General features: G+C 40.1%; 1 long non-coding RNA gene across 1 annotated transcript; it reads right to left on the bottom strand.

Moving 5' to 3' along the window:
• Positions 1–3,207: 3,207 nt before the first annotated feature.
• On the bottom strand, positions 3,208–11,632 carry LOC145879600 (uncharacterized). The gene is made up of 2 exons (XR_014392446.1): positions 10,501–11,632; positions 3,208–6,018 (listed from the first exon to the last, which is right to left on the bottom strand). It is a non-coding gene; the product is annotated as an uncharacterized LOC145879600 (long non-coding RNA).
• Between the last annotated feature and the right edge of the window lie 5,702 nt (positions 11,633–17,334).

Below are 17,334 nucleotides of genomic sequence, written 5' to 3'. Positions count from 1 at the left end.
GCTGACTCAAAACTAGACATTTGGTATTCCTTTTGTGTTTAGTATTATTGGGCAATGAAGGCTACTTTTGACTCAAAGAAGACCTTTGCAGTGAGGCTAAACTCAGCAGTGTGTTGTAGTGTTGAACGGGACTCTCTTCACTTTGGTGCGGCGCCACTGATACAGTCAAAATGTGACCGGCGGGAAACGTGTCACGGATCTCCTCACACCGCTTGAAACTGAGCCCTGGAACAATGTCAGCACAAACATTCAGCAAACTCATCATTGTCAATTATGTTATGCTGCCTAGATGACTAGACATTTCCTATCAGCATAAAGGACATTTCTCTGAAGATCGCGACTACACACCATCAGGGCCAGTTTCCCAGACAATACGTTTAGTCCTGGAATACAAAGCTATTTCAATAGAGATTCTCCATTGACTGTGTTGTTTAGTCCAGGACTAGGCTTAATCTGTGTCTGCGAAACTGGCCCTTATTACTGTTCACTGACCTCTGTGTTGCTAACATTTATGATAGCAAATTTCTATTTACAAAAAAACCCACAACGTTTTCGTCTTTTGAACTTCTAGTCATGAAATCTATGCAGCCTACAATCACTTTTTATAGCTACTGTTTACAGGCCTCCTGCGCCATATACAGCGTTCCTCACTGAGTTCCCTGAATTCCTATCGGACCTTGCAGTCATGGCAGATAATATTCACATTTTTGGTGACTTTAATATTCACATGGAAAAGTCCACAGACCCACTCCAAAAGGCTTTCGGAGCCATCATCGACTCAGTGGGTTTTGTCCAACATGTCTCCGGACCTACTCACTGCCACAGTCATACTCTGGACCTAGTTTTGTCCCGTGGAATAAATGTTGTGGATCTTAATGTTTTTCCTCATAATCCTGGACTATCGGACCACCATTTTATTACGTTTGCAATCGCAACAAATAATCTGCTCAGACCCCAACCAAGGATCATCAAAAGTCGTGCTATAAATTCTCTGACAACCCAAAGATTCCTAGATGCCCTTCCAGACTCCCTCCGCCTACCCAAGGATGTCAGAGTACAAAAATCAGTTAACCACCTAACTGAGGAACTCAATTTAACCTTGCGCAATGCCCTAGATGCAGTCGCACCCCTAAAAACAAAAAACATTTGTCATAAGAAACTAGCTCGCTGGTATACAGAAAATACCCGAGCTCTGAAGCAAGCATCCAGAAAATTGGAATGCAAATGGCGCCACACCAAACTGAAAGTCTTCCGACGAGCTTGGAAAGACAGTACCGTGCAGTATCGAAGAGCCCTCACTGCTGCTCGATCATCCTATTTTTCCAACTTAATTGAGGAAAATATGAACAATCCTGAATTTATTTTTTATACTGTCGCAAAGCTAACTAAAAATCAGCATTCCCCAAGAGAGGATGGCTTCACTTCTGCAGTGATAAATTCATGAACTTCTTTGAGGAAAAGATCATGATCATTAGAAAGCAAATTACAGACTTCTCTTTAAATCTGCGTATTCCTCCAAAGCTCAGTTGTCCTGAGTCTGCACAACTCTGCCAGGACCTAGGATCAAGGGAGACACTAAAGTGTTTTAGTACTATATCTCTTGACACAATGATGAAAATAATCATGGCCTCTAAACCTTCAAGCTGAATACTGGACCCTATTCCAACTAAACTACTGAAAGAGCTGCTTCCTGTGCTATGTTGAACATAATAAACGGCTCTCTATCCACCGGATGTGTACCAAGCTCACTAAAAGTGGCAGTAATAAAGCCTCTCTTGAAAAAGCCAAACCTTGAACCAGAAAATATTAAAAAACTATCGGCCTATATCGAATCTTCCATTCCTCTGAAACATTTTTGAAAAAGCTGTTGCGCAGCAACTCACTTCCTTCCTGAAGACAAACAATGTATACGAAATGCTTCAGTCTGGTTTTAGACCCCATCATAGCACTGAGACTGCACTTGTGAAGGTGGTAAATGACCTTTTAATAGCGTCAAACCGAGGCTCTGCATCTGTCCTCGTGCTCCTAGACCTTAGTGCTGCTTTTGATACAATTGATCACCACATTCTTTTGGAGAGATTGGAAACCCTAATTGGTCTACACGGACAAGTTCTAGCCTGGTTTAGATCTTATCTGTTGGAAGGATATCAGTTTGTCTCTGTGGATGGTTTGTCCTCTGACAAATCTACTGTAAATTTCTGTGTTCCTCAAGGTTCCGTTTTGGGACCACTATTGTTTTCACTATATGTTTTACCTCTTGGTGATGTCATTCAGAAACATAATGTTAACTTTCACTGCTATGCGGATGACACACAGCTGTACATTTCGATGAAACATGGTCAAGCCCCAAAATTGCCCTCGCTGGAAGTCTGTGTTTCAGACATAAGGAAGTGGATGGCTGCAAATGTTCTACTTTTAAACTCGGACAAAACAGAGATGCTTGTTCTAAGTCCCAAGAAAAAAAGAGATATTCTGTTAAATCTGACAATTAATCTTGATGGTTGTACAGTCGTCTCAAATAAAACTGTGAAGGACCTCGGCGTTACTCTGGACCCTGATCTCTCTTTTGACGAACATATCAAGACTGTTTCAAGGACAGCTTTTTTCCATCTACGTAACATTGCAAAAAATCTGAAACTTTCTGTCCAAAAATGATGCAGAAAAATTAATCCATGCTTTTGTCACTTCTAGGTTAGACTACTGCAATGCTCTACTTTCCGGCTACCCGGATAAAGCACTAAATAAACTTCAGTTAGTGGTAAACACGTCTGCTAGAATCTTGACTAGAACCCCCAAAAAACATCATATTACTCCAGTGCTAGCCTCTCTACACTGCCTTCCTGTTAAGGCAAGGGCTGATTTCAAGGTTCTACTGCTAACCTACAAAGCATTACATGGGCTTGCTCCTACCTATCTTTACGATTTGGTCCTGCCGTACATACCTGTACGTACGCTACGGTCACAAGACGCAGGCCTCCTAATTGTCCCTAGAATTTCTAAGCAAACAGCTGGAGGCAGGGCTTTCTCCTATAGAGCTCAATTTTTATGGAATGGTCTGCCTACCCATGTGAGAGACGCAGACTTGGTCTCAACCTTTAAGTCTTTATTGAAGACTCATCTCTTCAGTAGGTGCTATGATTGAGTGTAGTGTTAATGTTGCGACAGTTCGTTTCTGGTATCAGAACAAAATAGTCAGCACATAGTAACTTCTGATTTAGCTGTACTTTAATTAATGCAAACACGTGTGTGGTAAATGGGTTGTTCGTATATACGGTCTCGCTGTTTTACCTCGCAGGGCAAAACAGAGAAGAGAACAACACCTCCTTTGTTCTCTCTTTTATTCTCTGACAGAGTTAGTTCCCGCTCAATGCTGGCCTGTCAGAGGGAGGAGGAGCGTGGTTTAAACTTGCTCCTCCTGTCGTCGGCGTGCAGGCTGATCCCAGCGTTGTGACGCACTTCCTGTTGCCGGTTGTAGTTCTTCTTGTCTTCAACAGTTGATTTACTCGTAGTTTATATACTTAATATTGTAGCATAGCTTCCCCGGTATATTATATAAGTTATGCATACAAATAGCCAGTTCAACCCTAACAATCCCCCTTTTCACACCCCTTGGGGTGTGAACATACTCCAATAAGAAATTTCAGGGAAATTTAAGAGTCCCCCTTTTGACACCCCCTAGGGTGTCACTCAACACAATTTGTATATTTCCATTTTTAATGATTAGATGATTTTTTTTTAAACCCTCACATCCTTCCGGCTACACCTCACTTGTACTAGGTTGACTACCAGTCACCCAGGAACTTCAAGCCCTCACATCAGGAAAGACAAATAGTATACACGACAAATTCATAACATATTATTCAACACGTATAAAAAGACAACCTTTTTGCGACAGTGGCTACACCTAACATGTGTGGGACAGACTCTTTGTCCCAGAACTTAAAACCTTCTCATCCACCTGCCACTACATTCAATACATATGAATTTATTGTGCATACGCTTTATTCAACCACTTCCTCAACAGTAAAACAAGGATCGTCCTCTGACAGATCCATCTTAGGCCCAGAGCTGGATTTCTCCGGGGACAATTCCATCAAAGGCATCATTCCGGTTGCTCTGACAACTTCTGTAAGAGACTTTCTTAAGCAAGGGATTATACAGGCAGTACAACATATCAATAATAGGAACACCAGTACTAGGGTCAGCATTCCAGTATCCACCATAGATGTGTACTTGCCAAAAAAAGAAATTCATCCAATTTCCCTCGTCTACCCCTGCATCACCCTTCATCTCAGCAGATAGCTTGTCAAGTCTCAATAGGGCTTAAAATCATATCATTTCCATTACAATCCACCCATTTTGCTAGATATTTCACATACATTATAACACATCTATTTTTATTGGATTCAGAAATTTCACACAAATTCAAACTAATTCATGCATCCAATAGATGGTCTCATCTAACATGTGCTCCTCATATTTGAATGAATCCTCTACCAGGCTCGGCGGTAGGTACTTGTCGTCTCATTGGTCTGAACTTTGACTTGGTCCGTATCTCACCATCTGCTCCGTTATCCATCTCTCTAGAGTTCTGGTGATTAAACCTCTCGCACACGGGACCAAACAACAACCACACAACCCAAACACACTCATACAGGTGAAAGCAGCCCATAATACAGTTCTTGCAACACTTTTCCATTTCCCAAACATGAGCTGTGTTATTAGAAATGTACGTACAGCAATGAACCTAATCATTCTACCTACACCATCCTCTTTGCCCGTAACCTATCGAGAGTCAGTCTATTTTACCAGGTCATGAGGGGGGTGGCGGATAATTGGTCAGAGAACCTCTTTACTGCATCCCCGGTTTCATTCATGAATCTGTTGATTATAAAAGATGTCATTAATCCAATCCACATTTTTATTTATTGTCACCCACCAAATTAATGTAGTGTTAAAGCCTTCACATATTTGATTCATAGCTTTGTATTCATCTGGAACTTCCCTGAGGATGCCAATAGCATCCATCTAGACAAAGCTACTCCCATCCTGGTCAAAACTCCTCCTGTACCTTCTTTAGCCTCCTATAACAGGTCTCTGATAGTTAATTCGAACTGGTTGGACCAATAACCCCAGGGCGCAAGTTCCTAACCACCCTTTGTGGTAATTCCTGTCGTATCCGTCCTTTGCTGGTACTAGCCCACCCTTCATCAGTTATAGGTGCTATGAGGTTACACATTTTCTCCTGTGCGTTCAAACCTAAGTCAGTCAGATTAACGATTACTTTCAGCCATTAAAATCATCTTAATTCTCGGTGCCATTCTTGTATCTATCACACTGGTGCTCATCAGGAATTTAGGTGAACCGAGGTGGGTTGGCTGAGTACTTCAATCTGGCCAACCCATATTCCTGTACAGTTGTCTGCTTCCCCAGGAAATTGTTTAATGTTTACCTTAAATTCTACATCTTGATCTTCTTTGATTCCTTATTCTGTACGTCACTCATCAGTGTATTATATAGTTTATCTTTTACTTCTTCTCAATGACAACGGTATCGTATGATTAGTACCCGTATGTGGTGGATCTGAATATATCAGAAAGATTAGATTATGATGCAGCTCAGAGTTTCTACTCTTCCCAAAAACCGTCAACCCTCTCCTGCCCTTAGTCTCTCTGCTAGGTACCACCCCATACTCACACCTCTAGGAGCACACACAGTGATGAACGGTCGGGATAGGGAATCTTCGTTAAGGAGGTAACCCCCGGACCTTATTGGTTCTCGGTTCTTCTCCTAACTCTGTGTGTGATCATCAGTGCTCATATGTGTACATACCTTCTTGCAGTGGATAACGTGGACCCAAGTGACTCTCTCAGCTTTCCTAATGGCAAAGGCAATGGTTTAACAGCACCTGGTATGGGCCTTCCCAACGGGACTGCTTCCAGTTTTTTCTCCTCAGGGACTGGATCCACACCCAGTCTCCTAGTTGGATTGAGTGAATCACCTTCTCCTGTAATTCACCTGTTGGACACAAAATCTTGGACATATGGGTTTGGTTAACAAACAGTCTTCTCATGTGCTCTGCTAGTATATCTTTAACTTCTATGTCTACCTGTTCTGGCATCTCTATTCTCCCTAACTCTGGCATTCTATAGGCTCTACCTGATTAGCTAAAATGTCATCCATCATTTAAAGAGATAGATCCCAGTATCAACACTAGGGATTATATCTTGTCCTAATATTCTAGCTACCATAATCATGTCCACCAAGTAAGTTGGGAACGCTTCTACCCATTTGCTATACTTATCTGTTATTTTTAAACACCCCTTCTTCCCCTCAATTCGGAATAGTTCAATAAGTCCATTTCCAAATGTTGGAATGGACATTCTACAAAAAATGTTTTTGTTCTAGTAGCATCCTATCCTGTTCTATCGCCTGCTCTACCATACTCCCCCTATTTATACATGGCTCAAGCCATGTATCAATTTTGCTGCATTTCTTAACAATGTCTTTGGTAAGGTTAGTAAATACCTTATGTCAGCCCTTCTCTTGTAGGATTGCCCCCTTTCATTTTCCACATGTCCAATTCTCCCTGGGGCATTCATCCTTAGCTACCCTGTGCATTTCTCTATCAAGTGTCTTATCTTCTTTAAGATTTAACAACTACTTTCAACTAAATTATCATATCTTTTCCTAGCGAATTTTACCAAACATAACTTAAAATCAAAACTATAATACATGCTTATGGAGCCGATAGGATATTAATACATGGAGAGACTAACTAAATGAACCTAACTAAATTATCCTTCTATCTTCTATTCTTATGTCTTTTCTGTCTCTCCAGTGTTATTTCTGTCCTCACCCGTTTATAATTTAACTATGCTGGTCGACACTCACTAACCGTTATCTAATTCTTCTGTTTCACATTTATCTTCTCTTCCTTGCTTATGCTCTCCTCCTTCTACTTCCAACCCATCAAGGTCTCAGCAGTGCAGGGGGTACTAAATGTCTCATTGTCTTATTACATAGCTACTTAAATTTATCTCGATACCCTCAATAATCCTGGATCACCTACAGATGTCATATTTCCCTGTCCTGTTGACTTAAGTTTACCATTATTAACCTTAATTAACAACACAATATAATATTACTATTATATTAATTCCACAGTCTTGTTGTGTTAAATCTCTTCCACTAAATACAACCACAGCTGACTTCCTAAAGGAAAATAAACTAATCTAGATAATGTAAAAAGTACTCTTGCTTATTAATCTGAACTACTCCACTAAGAAAATGTATTATACCCTTGTTGTCATTCTGTCTTTTCATTAGTTCAAATTATCACTTGTGTCCAAGAACTTTAACTCCATCATAATTATCAGTTCTCCAAATTTCCTTAAAGTCAGTATCACAAATGACCTTAAATTCACCATCCAAATGGCTTTTCATTGCGGCTGATCAGACCACAAAAGGAAAAGTCACCAGTGGGGTCAAAAATCATACCCCCTTTTCAGAACCGTGTTTCTTACTATATTAGACAAATGAAGCTAGTAACTTTATCTACATTTTGTATCTCAATTTCCCAGAACATTCCCTATTAAAAGAATTTCACGTGTTTAATTAAAACTCAGAAAACAAAACTTCAAAATGCCATGTGTGTATACCCCTTTAAGATATCCTGTCCCTAGGAATTTTTCTCAAAAGAGCTAAGCGCTCCTTTTTCCATAAAATAACCACTTTGTCAGCATTTCCTCATACTACACCGATTCAGAAACCCAAAAGTTAACTACAAACAAAACCTAAAAATGCTTATAATTCCATTGTACTCCCCCCAATCATTAGTTTTAAACTTAATTGAACATGCGCTAACCTTGGATACAATACTGTACTTCAATCTATGAAACCCCATATTTTAACGTACTATTTGACTAATTTGACCCAAGATTGCTTAAAACCTTAAAACCCCTTCAGTTTGTCTGCAAACCGGCCCATTCTGTTTGCTAGGAATACCCTGCCATTAGACACAACTGTGTTTAATGTGCACCGTCCCTGTAAATATAAAATTAACTCAACCTGCAATTCACTGTACTGTCCTGACATTGTTCCACGTAATGGAAACAGAGTATAATGTTTAAATACATAAACTTCCTTTTCTAATTCACTGGTGTTACCTAAACATTCAAACCAAGAATCAATAACCAGCTTCACATCACCAAATGCTGCCTTCCAGCCAAACATAGCCCAAGCATAGCTCAGCGCACATAACCAATTCTCTTCTCATCTTTTGTTTTACCCGTAAGCAAAAATATAACCCACTACTCAACCAACGTTCTGCCTTACCTCTATAGTAAGATTAAAACCCAAACTTCACAACTTCCTCTTCTCTTTCAGCTTTACACTTATGAAATATCCAAGACTTTAAAAGTAACATGTAAATCGCCATACTTATAAAAATAACATCATTCAACTCTTTCTCTGTATGTCAGTTCCAGCAACAGACAACATATCATATCAAAATTCCCTCGCTATTATTTTCTAATGAATTAGCCTTTCAATTTAAACTAATCAAGCTATCAAAACGTTACATTTATATTTTAAACAAACGTATCTCTCCAGGCAAAACATATCTTCTAACATTTTAGTCCCATGGTGCATGGGCTGGAATCCGAACCCGGGCCTCCCGCGTGGCAGGCGAGAATTCTACCACTGAACCACCAATGCTATTACTTAGAGCTGCAATTTCGGTGGTTATGTCCAACTCAGTCACAATGTTTACAGGGTGTATTACAGTTTCTGGCGAGATGTCCCGTCCTATCGCAGTTAAAACACCGCTCCTCCCCGCTATTTCTCCTAGGTTTGTTATCAGGTACTCTGTTACCCCGACAGTTACTGTTAGTTGCTCTATCTCAACCGATTCACTCTTTTTGCAGTTTCGATCTATTTTATTGCAGTGTTTACACAGAACCTCACATTCTCTAGCAAAATGACCCGGTTTGTGACAGTTAAAGCATCCATCTCCCCCTTTCTTTTGTCTATTCCTATCCGGACTTTGGTTATGGTAAACGAGTCTACTGGGGGCTCTGGGTTGTGCAGCACCACTTACACGCTCTCGACTCCACGTTCTCATCATTATATCTCCCTTTGTTTCTATCCACTTTTTTAATAAAGTGGCTAAATCCTGTCCTCCTCGTTACTTTGTTTTTCTTTCCCCATTTCCTAAGTTTCTCTATCATTGTCAGTCCTATTCTCTCCTTCTGTCTGGCTTTCTCCATTGCTTCCATAATTTTACCTTCTCTGGGTTCTCCCGCTTTCTTCCATTTCCGCTTCAATGCTCCCAGTAATCTACCTGGCTCACCATCTGTGGGAACGCCATCAGGGGACAACACCCAACCATCCTCTATCCATATAGAGTTTCTCTCCTCGTCTCTTCCATTCCTTCCCTCCATTGATTTCAAGCGTGGATTTAAGAGCCTTTAATACTCTCTCCGCTTCTTCACTGGTATTCATGTTGTTGTTTTTTTTTACTGTATTATCCCCGTATTTATTTTACGACCAACACAAAAATAATTGATAAATCACCCCGATTCTAGCCCACCTATCTAAACTTGGTGTTCGTACACTTGACAAATACCAGATATCAACAAAATCAATAAATCAAACCATTCTACACCATCAAACATTTAAACATTAAAACAGCAAATTAATTGATAAATCAACCCGTTTTAGCCCCCCTTATTCAAACGTGGTGCCTGCGTACCATCAACCATTGAACATAAATCAATTGATAAATCCCCAGCAGTGCCCACGATAACCCATCAATTAAAACATATACTTCTACAAACTTAACCATACCCTTAGAATATCAAAATCACATTACCCCACCATTCAAAACATATACGTTACAACCCAAGGCACGCCTGCAGTACGTGCCTTACCAATAGCCACAATTATCGTCCTATCTAAAATATTCCTCCAGTCCTTTTACTGGCCTTTAAGTTATTTCAATTATTCATTTTACCCCCGGGTCGCACCCTCCAAGTGACGATCCCAGCCGGAGGTCTCAGTATTTTCTATTTTATTTCTCCGGGTCGCACCCTGTATGTTACGATCCCAGCCGGAGATTTCAATTTCTATTTTTTTATCTCCGGGTCGTACCCTATAAGTTAAGATCCCAGCCGGAGATTTCATTATTCAATTAGTCCCTGTATCTCCGGGTCTTACCCTGTTACGATCCCAGCCGGAGATTTCAGTATTTTCTCCGGTCCTAATCGTGACCTATAGTGTCACGGATCTTGCCGGTAGAACAATACTCAAAGTTACCCAGGTAATAACAACACATTCACCATGAGTTTGCATGTCACAATAATGACTCTACAATATTTCTAATCTACTCATAATAATTCATATTTTGTTCACTTACATCGAACAGGTGCTTCACAAAAGTAATTTGGTTAAAGCCAACATGCAGATCTTTAGTTATTATAACAATAGGTGTCTGCTTACCTGTTTTTAGTAGTCCGGACAATTTGTAAAGCAGACCGTTCCCCGAAAGCGAAGTCCAATTGGCTGATTAAATGCTCAGCGTAGACGTTCTATATACCAGATCGTCGGGGTTCACCATGTTAATGATACTTAATATTGGAGCATAGCTTCCCCGGTATATTATATAAGTTATGCATACAAATAGCCAGTTCAACCCTAACAGTAGTCTGGCCCAGGAGTGTGAAGGTGAACGGAAAGGCACTGGAGAAACGAACCGCCCTTGCTGTCTCTGCCTGGCGGTTCCCCACTCTCCACTGGGATCCACTGCCTCTAACCCTATTACGGGGGCTGAGTCACTGGCTTACTGGTGTTCTTCCATGCCGTCCATGGGAGGGGTGCATCACTTGAGTGGGTTGAGTCACTGACGTGATCTTCCTGTCTGGGTTGGCGCCCCCCTTGGGTTGTGCCGTGGCGGAGATCTTTGTGGGCTATACTCGGCCTTGTCTCAGGATGGTAAGTTGGTGGTTGGAGACATCCCTCTAGTGGTGTGGGGGCTGTGCTTTGGCAAAGTGGGTGGGGTTATATCCTGCCTGTTTGGCCCTGTCCGGGGGTATCATCGGATGGGGCCACAGTGTCTTCTGATCCCTCCTGTCTCAGCCTCCAGTATATATGCTGCAGTAGTTTATGTGCCGGGGGGCTAGGGTTAGTCTGTTATATCTGGAGTATTTCTCTTGTCTTATCCGGTGTCCTGTGTGAATTTAAATATGCTCTCTCTAATTCTCTCTTTCTGTCTTTCTCTCGGAGGACCTGAGCCCTAGGACCATGCCTCAGGACTACCTGGCATGATGACTCCTTGCTGTCCCCAGTCCACCTGGCCTTGCTGCTGCTCCAGTTTCAACTCTTCTGCCTGTGGCTATGGAACCCTGACCTGTTCACCGGACGTGCTTGTTGCACCCTCGACAACTACTATGATTATTATTATTTGACCATGCTGGTCATTTATGAACATTTTAACATCTTGACCATGTTCTGTTATAATCTCCACCCGGCACAGCCAGAAGAGGACTGGCCACCCCTCATAGCCTGGTTCCTCTCTAGGTTTCTTCCTAGGTTTTGGCCTTTCTAGGGAGTTTTTCCTAGGGAGTTTTTCCTAGCCACCGTGCATCTTTCACATGCATTGCTTGCTGTTTGGGGTTTTAGGCTGGGTTTCTGTACAGCACTTTGAGATATCAGCTGATGTACGAAGGGCTATATAAATAAATTTGATTTGATTTGATTTGAATAGCTGTATCAAACTCTGTCATGGAACATCCTCAAGGTTTAACATTTACAAAGGAATTGTTAGTATCTCAAATGTTATGCTCATTACTTCATAAAAGTCCATTTGAAGGCATTATATTCCAGGCCAGAGAGATCAAGATATCCCAACTGGCGGGTGACACCTCACTTTTTTTTGAAAAATGTGTCTCAAGCTAGATTAGCATTGGATATCGTGTAGCAGTTCTCCAAAATCTCAGGTTTGGCATTAAATCTTTCCAAATGTGAGATGTTTGTTTTGAAAGGAGCTGTCAGTCCAGCAGATTGTAACATCTCTGAAAAAGATACTGTAACCTACCTCAGTGTAAAGATCACCAAAAATCTTAAGGCTATGAATGATCTTAATTGGAACCCTGTAACTGAATCTGTAAAAAAAAATTATCCTCATGGTTAGGGAGGGATTTAAGTCTTCAAGGAAGGGTGCTTTAATCCAAAGCTGAGGGGCTATCTCGTGCATCCTCATGCATCCTATCTTTTTTCATCTATTGCCATTCCCAAATCCACTTGCTGTACCTTAGATAGAAAAACAAGCCACATAAGATAAAAAGAGATGTTATCACCAACAGGGTTCGTGATGAGGGTCTAAATGTCTTAGATTTCACTCTCTTTAATCAGATATCAAAGGTCAACTGGATTAAAAGATACATAAAAAATCCTCATAGTTTCTGGAATATTATACCTCATTTTGTTTTTCAGAAGTTCGGAGGGCTTCATTTTTTACTACAATGTTCATATATTGTGGGTAAACTTCCTGTGAAACTGGCAGATTTTCACAAGCAGGCTTTAATGTGCTGGGCTTTGTTGTATAAACACAACTTTTCACCTCGTAAATGTTTTATATGGAACAATGAGTCGATATTACATAGAAACAAGATGTTATTTAACCATAAATGGTTCTCGAAAAACAGTACCAGTACAGTACCATCTATACAGTACCAGTACAGTACCATCTATACAGTACCATCTATACAGTACCAGCACAGTACCATCTATACAGTACCATCTATACAGTACCAGCACAGTACCATCTATACAGTACCATCTATACAGTACCAGCACAGTACCATCTATACAGTACCATCTATACAGTACCAGTACAGTACCATCTATACAGTACCAGTACAGTACCATCTATACAGTACCAGCACAGTACCATCTATACACTACCATCTATACAGTACCAGTACAGTACCATCTATACAGTACCATCTATACAGTACCAGTACAGTACCATCTATACAGTACCATCTATACAGTACCATCTATACATTACCATCTATACAGTACCAGTACATTTCCATCTATACAGTACCAGTACAGTGCCATCTATACAGTACCAGTACAGTACCATCTATACAGTACCAGTACAGTACCATCTATACATTTCCATCTATACAGTACCAGTACATTTCCATCTATACAGTACCAGTACATTTCCATCTATACAGTACCAGTACATTTCCATCTATACAGTACCAGTACAGTACCATATATACAGTACCAGTACAGTACCATCTATTCAGTACCAGTCAAAGGTTTGGACACACCCATTCATTCCAGGGTTTTTCTTTATTTTTACTCTTTTCTACATTGTAGAATAATAGTGAAGACATCAAAATTATGAAATAACACATTGAATCATGTAGTAACCACAAAAGTGTTAAATAAATCTAAATATATTTTATATTTAAGATTCTTCAAAGTAGAGACCCTTTGCCTTTGAGGTTACCTGGAGGTGTGTTGGGTCATTGTCCTGTTGAAAAACCCTTGAATGAGTAGGTGTGTCAAACTTCTGACTGGTATTATATATATATATATATATATATATATATATATATATATATATATATATATATATATATATATATATATATATATATATATATACATATATATAAACTGGAACATATTATTTTATTTATTTTTATTTTACAATCTTATTTTTCCTCTTTTTTTTTTCTTATAGTTTCCTAAAACTCACGTGTTTTTGAAAAACTCACGTACGCTTCTATAACTCTCGTCCCTTGGAACGAGCTCAACCAAGACAATACTCAAAACAAATTGTGAGCCAGGGCAACAAACTGGCTAAATGCAAAACGTATTAACTGCCCACCCTTGGGAGATAATCAGCAACCAAGTTGTCCTTACGACAGACATGTCTAATTTCAAGAGTTAACTCCTGCAATATCTGTAGTAACTTTCCTATCCTGATTGGTTCTTACCTCTCGTGTGACCTGGTTCTTACCTTCGAACTCACAGACGACCAGCTTGTTGCGTGCCTCTGGATAGAAGCAGGAGCAGATGAGGGAGAAAACAGACAGCTCCTTCATCTTCTCTTTGTATGCTGAGGGAATAGAAACACACCAGACTGTTAACACTGCTACGTGGAGGAGTCCAAAATGGCCCTCTATTCCCTATATGGTGCTTTAGCACCCTATTCTCTATATAGTGCTATTTAGCACACTATTCTATATATAGTGCTTTAGCACCCTATCCTCTATATAGTGCTATTTAGCACACTATTCTCTATATAGTGCAACAGTAAAGCAATATAGGGAACAGGGTGCCATTTTAGACACAACCAAAGTCAGACACTATAATGGCACCTATAGGAGATAACATTGTCATTATGCTGTTTATTGACTGTGGAATAAAGATCATTCATACAGGCTTGCTTCACACTGACAGTATTAAAGCGGCAGGTAGGTAGCCTAGTGGGTAGTGGTTGGGGCAGCAGGTAGCCTAGTGGTTAGAGCGTTGACCTAGTCACCTGAAAGGTTGCTAGATCGAATCCCCAAGCTGACAAGGTAAAAATCTGTCGTTCTGCCCCTGAACAAGGAAGTTAACCCACTGTTCCTAGGCTGTCATTGTAAATAAGAGTTTGTTCTTAACTGACTTGCCTGGTTAAATAAAGGTAAAATAATAAAAATCCTTGCCAGAGCTGCCCATAACTGATCATGAATTTCTGTTGAACTTGAGCGCTACTAATGAATTCTATCATGATCTGATAACAGTAAGCTAATGGGCATTAGCTAAAGGATAGATGCTACTCTTTCTTAGTGTTTTAACTGTCATTATTACGAGGAAGTCATCACTTCAATAGTGACAGAGGCATTTAGAAGAGACAGGCTGTGTCCAAATTCAAAATGGCACCCTACTTGCTTTATTGGGCACCACTTTGGATCAGGGCTCCATATGGCACACACAAAGTCTCTACCTCAACACCAACACCAAAATGAATACCTACTGTTTAACTATCACCCTACTGTATTAGGTCCTAGTAGCCCTGACTTCACTAAGGTACAGCATCAGAGAGCTAGAGAAAGAGCTCTGTCCGAAGAAGACTGCAGATTGTCAATACTGATTAGCCAACTGCTGCAAAGGCCAGCAGCGTGTGGAGCAGCCCATTGCTGCAGGGCTGACCACTCTCCCAGCCTGCTGTCTGGCGGCCCACTGCTCAAAACAGCCTGCTGCCACATGTCATCAGAATCACTAAGATCCAATGGAACTGCATAAATCCATTTCCATTCCATAATAGAATGTAGGCCCTACTGAACATAGCCTACTGAACATAGAATACATTCCGGCACTATGGAACCCCAAGAGCAAATATTTCTAGGTAAAACAGAGATCAGAGAACAGGAAGTAGGCCTATGACTTTTAAATGTTGGCTAATTCTATTGTCCGACTAGACAGAAAAGAGAATCAATTCTTTTGGATAATCAATCACTTTTACAGTTCCACTGAGAAACAACTCAGAAAAATGTCAAGACATAAAGCAACAAATAGTTCTCTCCCCCTTTATTGTGTGTTATGTTGACATATAACAGTTTAATTCAGTGTAGAATCCTTCACTAAAACAAAATACTCTAGGCCTTATTGTTTTGCATTGGCATATCATGGCTGATATTAATGACAAGGCCCTTATTCATTTATACTTTTTGTTTAATATCTTAATGTAACCCACATTTACTGTAATATAAAACACACAAAACTGCCAAATGATCCTAAATATATATCAGCCAAATTATGGTAACAAATACATGACTAACTATTGTAGCCCAACAAATGACCACTGAATTCAATGCATTGTCAGCATGCCCCTTTCATTCACCTAAAATGTATTCTCTATCATATTCAAATCAAATCAAATGTATTTGTCACATACACATGGTTAGCAGGTGTTAATGCAAGTGTAGCAAAATGCTTGTGCTTCTAGTTCCGACCATGCAGTAATATCTAACAAGTAATATAACCTAACAATTTCACAACAACTACCTTATACACACAAGTGTAAAGGAATGAATACGAATATGTACATAAAAATATATAAATGAGTGATGGCCGAACGGCATAGGCAAGATGCAGTAGATGGTTTAGAGTACAGTATATACATATGAGATGAGCAATGTAGGGTAAGTAAACATTATATGATATAAAGTGGCTAGTGATACATTACATCAGGATGGCAAGATGCAGTAGATGGTTTAGCGTACAGTATATACATAAGAGATCAGTAATGTAGGGTAAGTAAACATTATATGATATAAAGTGGCTAGTGATAAATTGATTACATAAATTTTTCAATTATTAAAGTGGGTGGAGTTGAGTCAGTATGTTGGCAGCAGCCACTCAATGTTAGTGATGGCTGTTTAACAGTCTGATGGCCTTGAGATAGAAGCTGTTTTTCAGTCTCTCGGTCCCAGCTTTGATGCACCTGTACTGACCTCGCCTTCTGGATGATAGCGGGGTGAACAGGCAGTGGCTCGGGTGGTTGATGTCCTTGATGATCTTTTTGGCCTTCCTGTGACATCGAGTGCTGTAGGTGGCCTGGGCAGGTAGTTTGCACCTGGTGATGCGTTGTGCAGACCTCACTACCCTCTGGAGAGCCTTCCGGTTATGGGCGGAGCAGCTGCCGTACCAGGCGGTGATACAGCCCGACAGGATGCTCTCGATTGTGCATCTGTAAAAGTTTGTGTTTTTGGTGACTTTATATCAAGTCATTTGATTTAAAAAATAAAACAAATTGTCACATATACCACATATACCAAAAATCGAAATTGTATTTATCACATGCGCCGAATACAATAGGTGTAGACTTTATCGTGAAAAGCTTACTTACGATTCCTTTCCCAACAACGCAGTTAAAAAGTAAGGGGGATTAGCACAAAAAAGTAAATAGTAACGCAATAAAATACAGAGGCTAAATATATATATATATATATATACTGCTCAAAAAAATAAAGGGAACACTTAAACAACACATCCTAGATCTGAATGAAAGAAATAATCTTATTAAATACTTATCTTTACATAGTTGAATGTGCTGACAACAAAATCACACAAAAATAATCAATGGAAATCCAATTTATCAACCCATGGAGGTCTGGATTTGGAGTCACACTCAAAATTAAAGTGGAAAACCACACTACAGGCTGATCCAACTTTGATGTAATGTCCTTAAAACAAGTGAAAATGAGGCTCAGTAGTGTGTGTGGCCTCCACGTGCCTGTATGACCTCCCTACAACGCCTGGGCA

The sequence above is a fragment of the Salmo salar genome, chromosome 05 (assembly GCF_965601325.2).
Source record: "Salmo salar chromosome 05, fSalSal1, whole genome shotgun sequence".
NCBI lineage: Eukaryota > Metazoa > Chordata > Actinopteri > Salmoniformes > Salmonidae > Salmo > Salmo salar.
The sequence above is the reverse complement of the archived record's forward strand: the minus strand, read 5'-3'. Positions and strand labels throughout refer to the sequence as shown.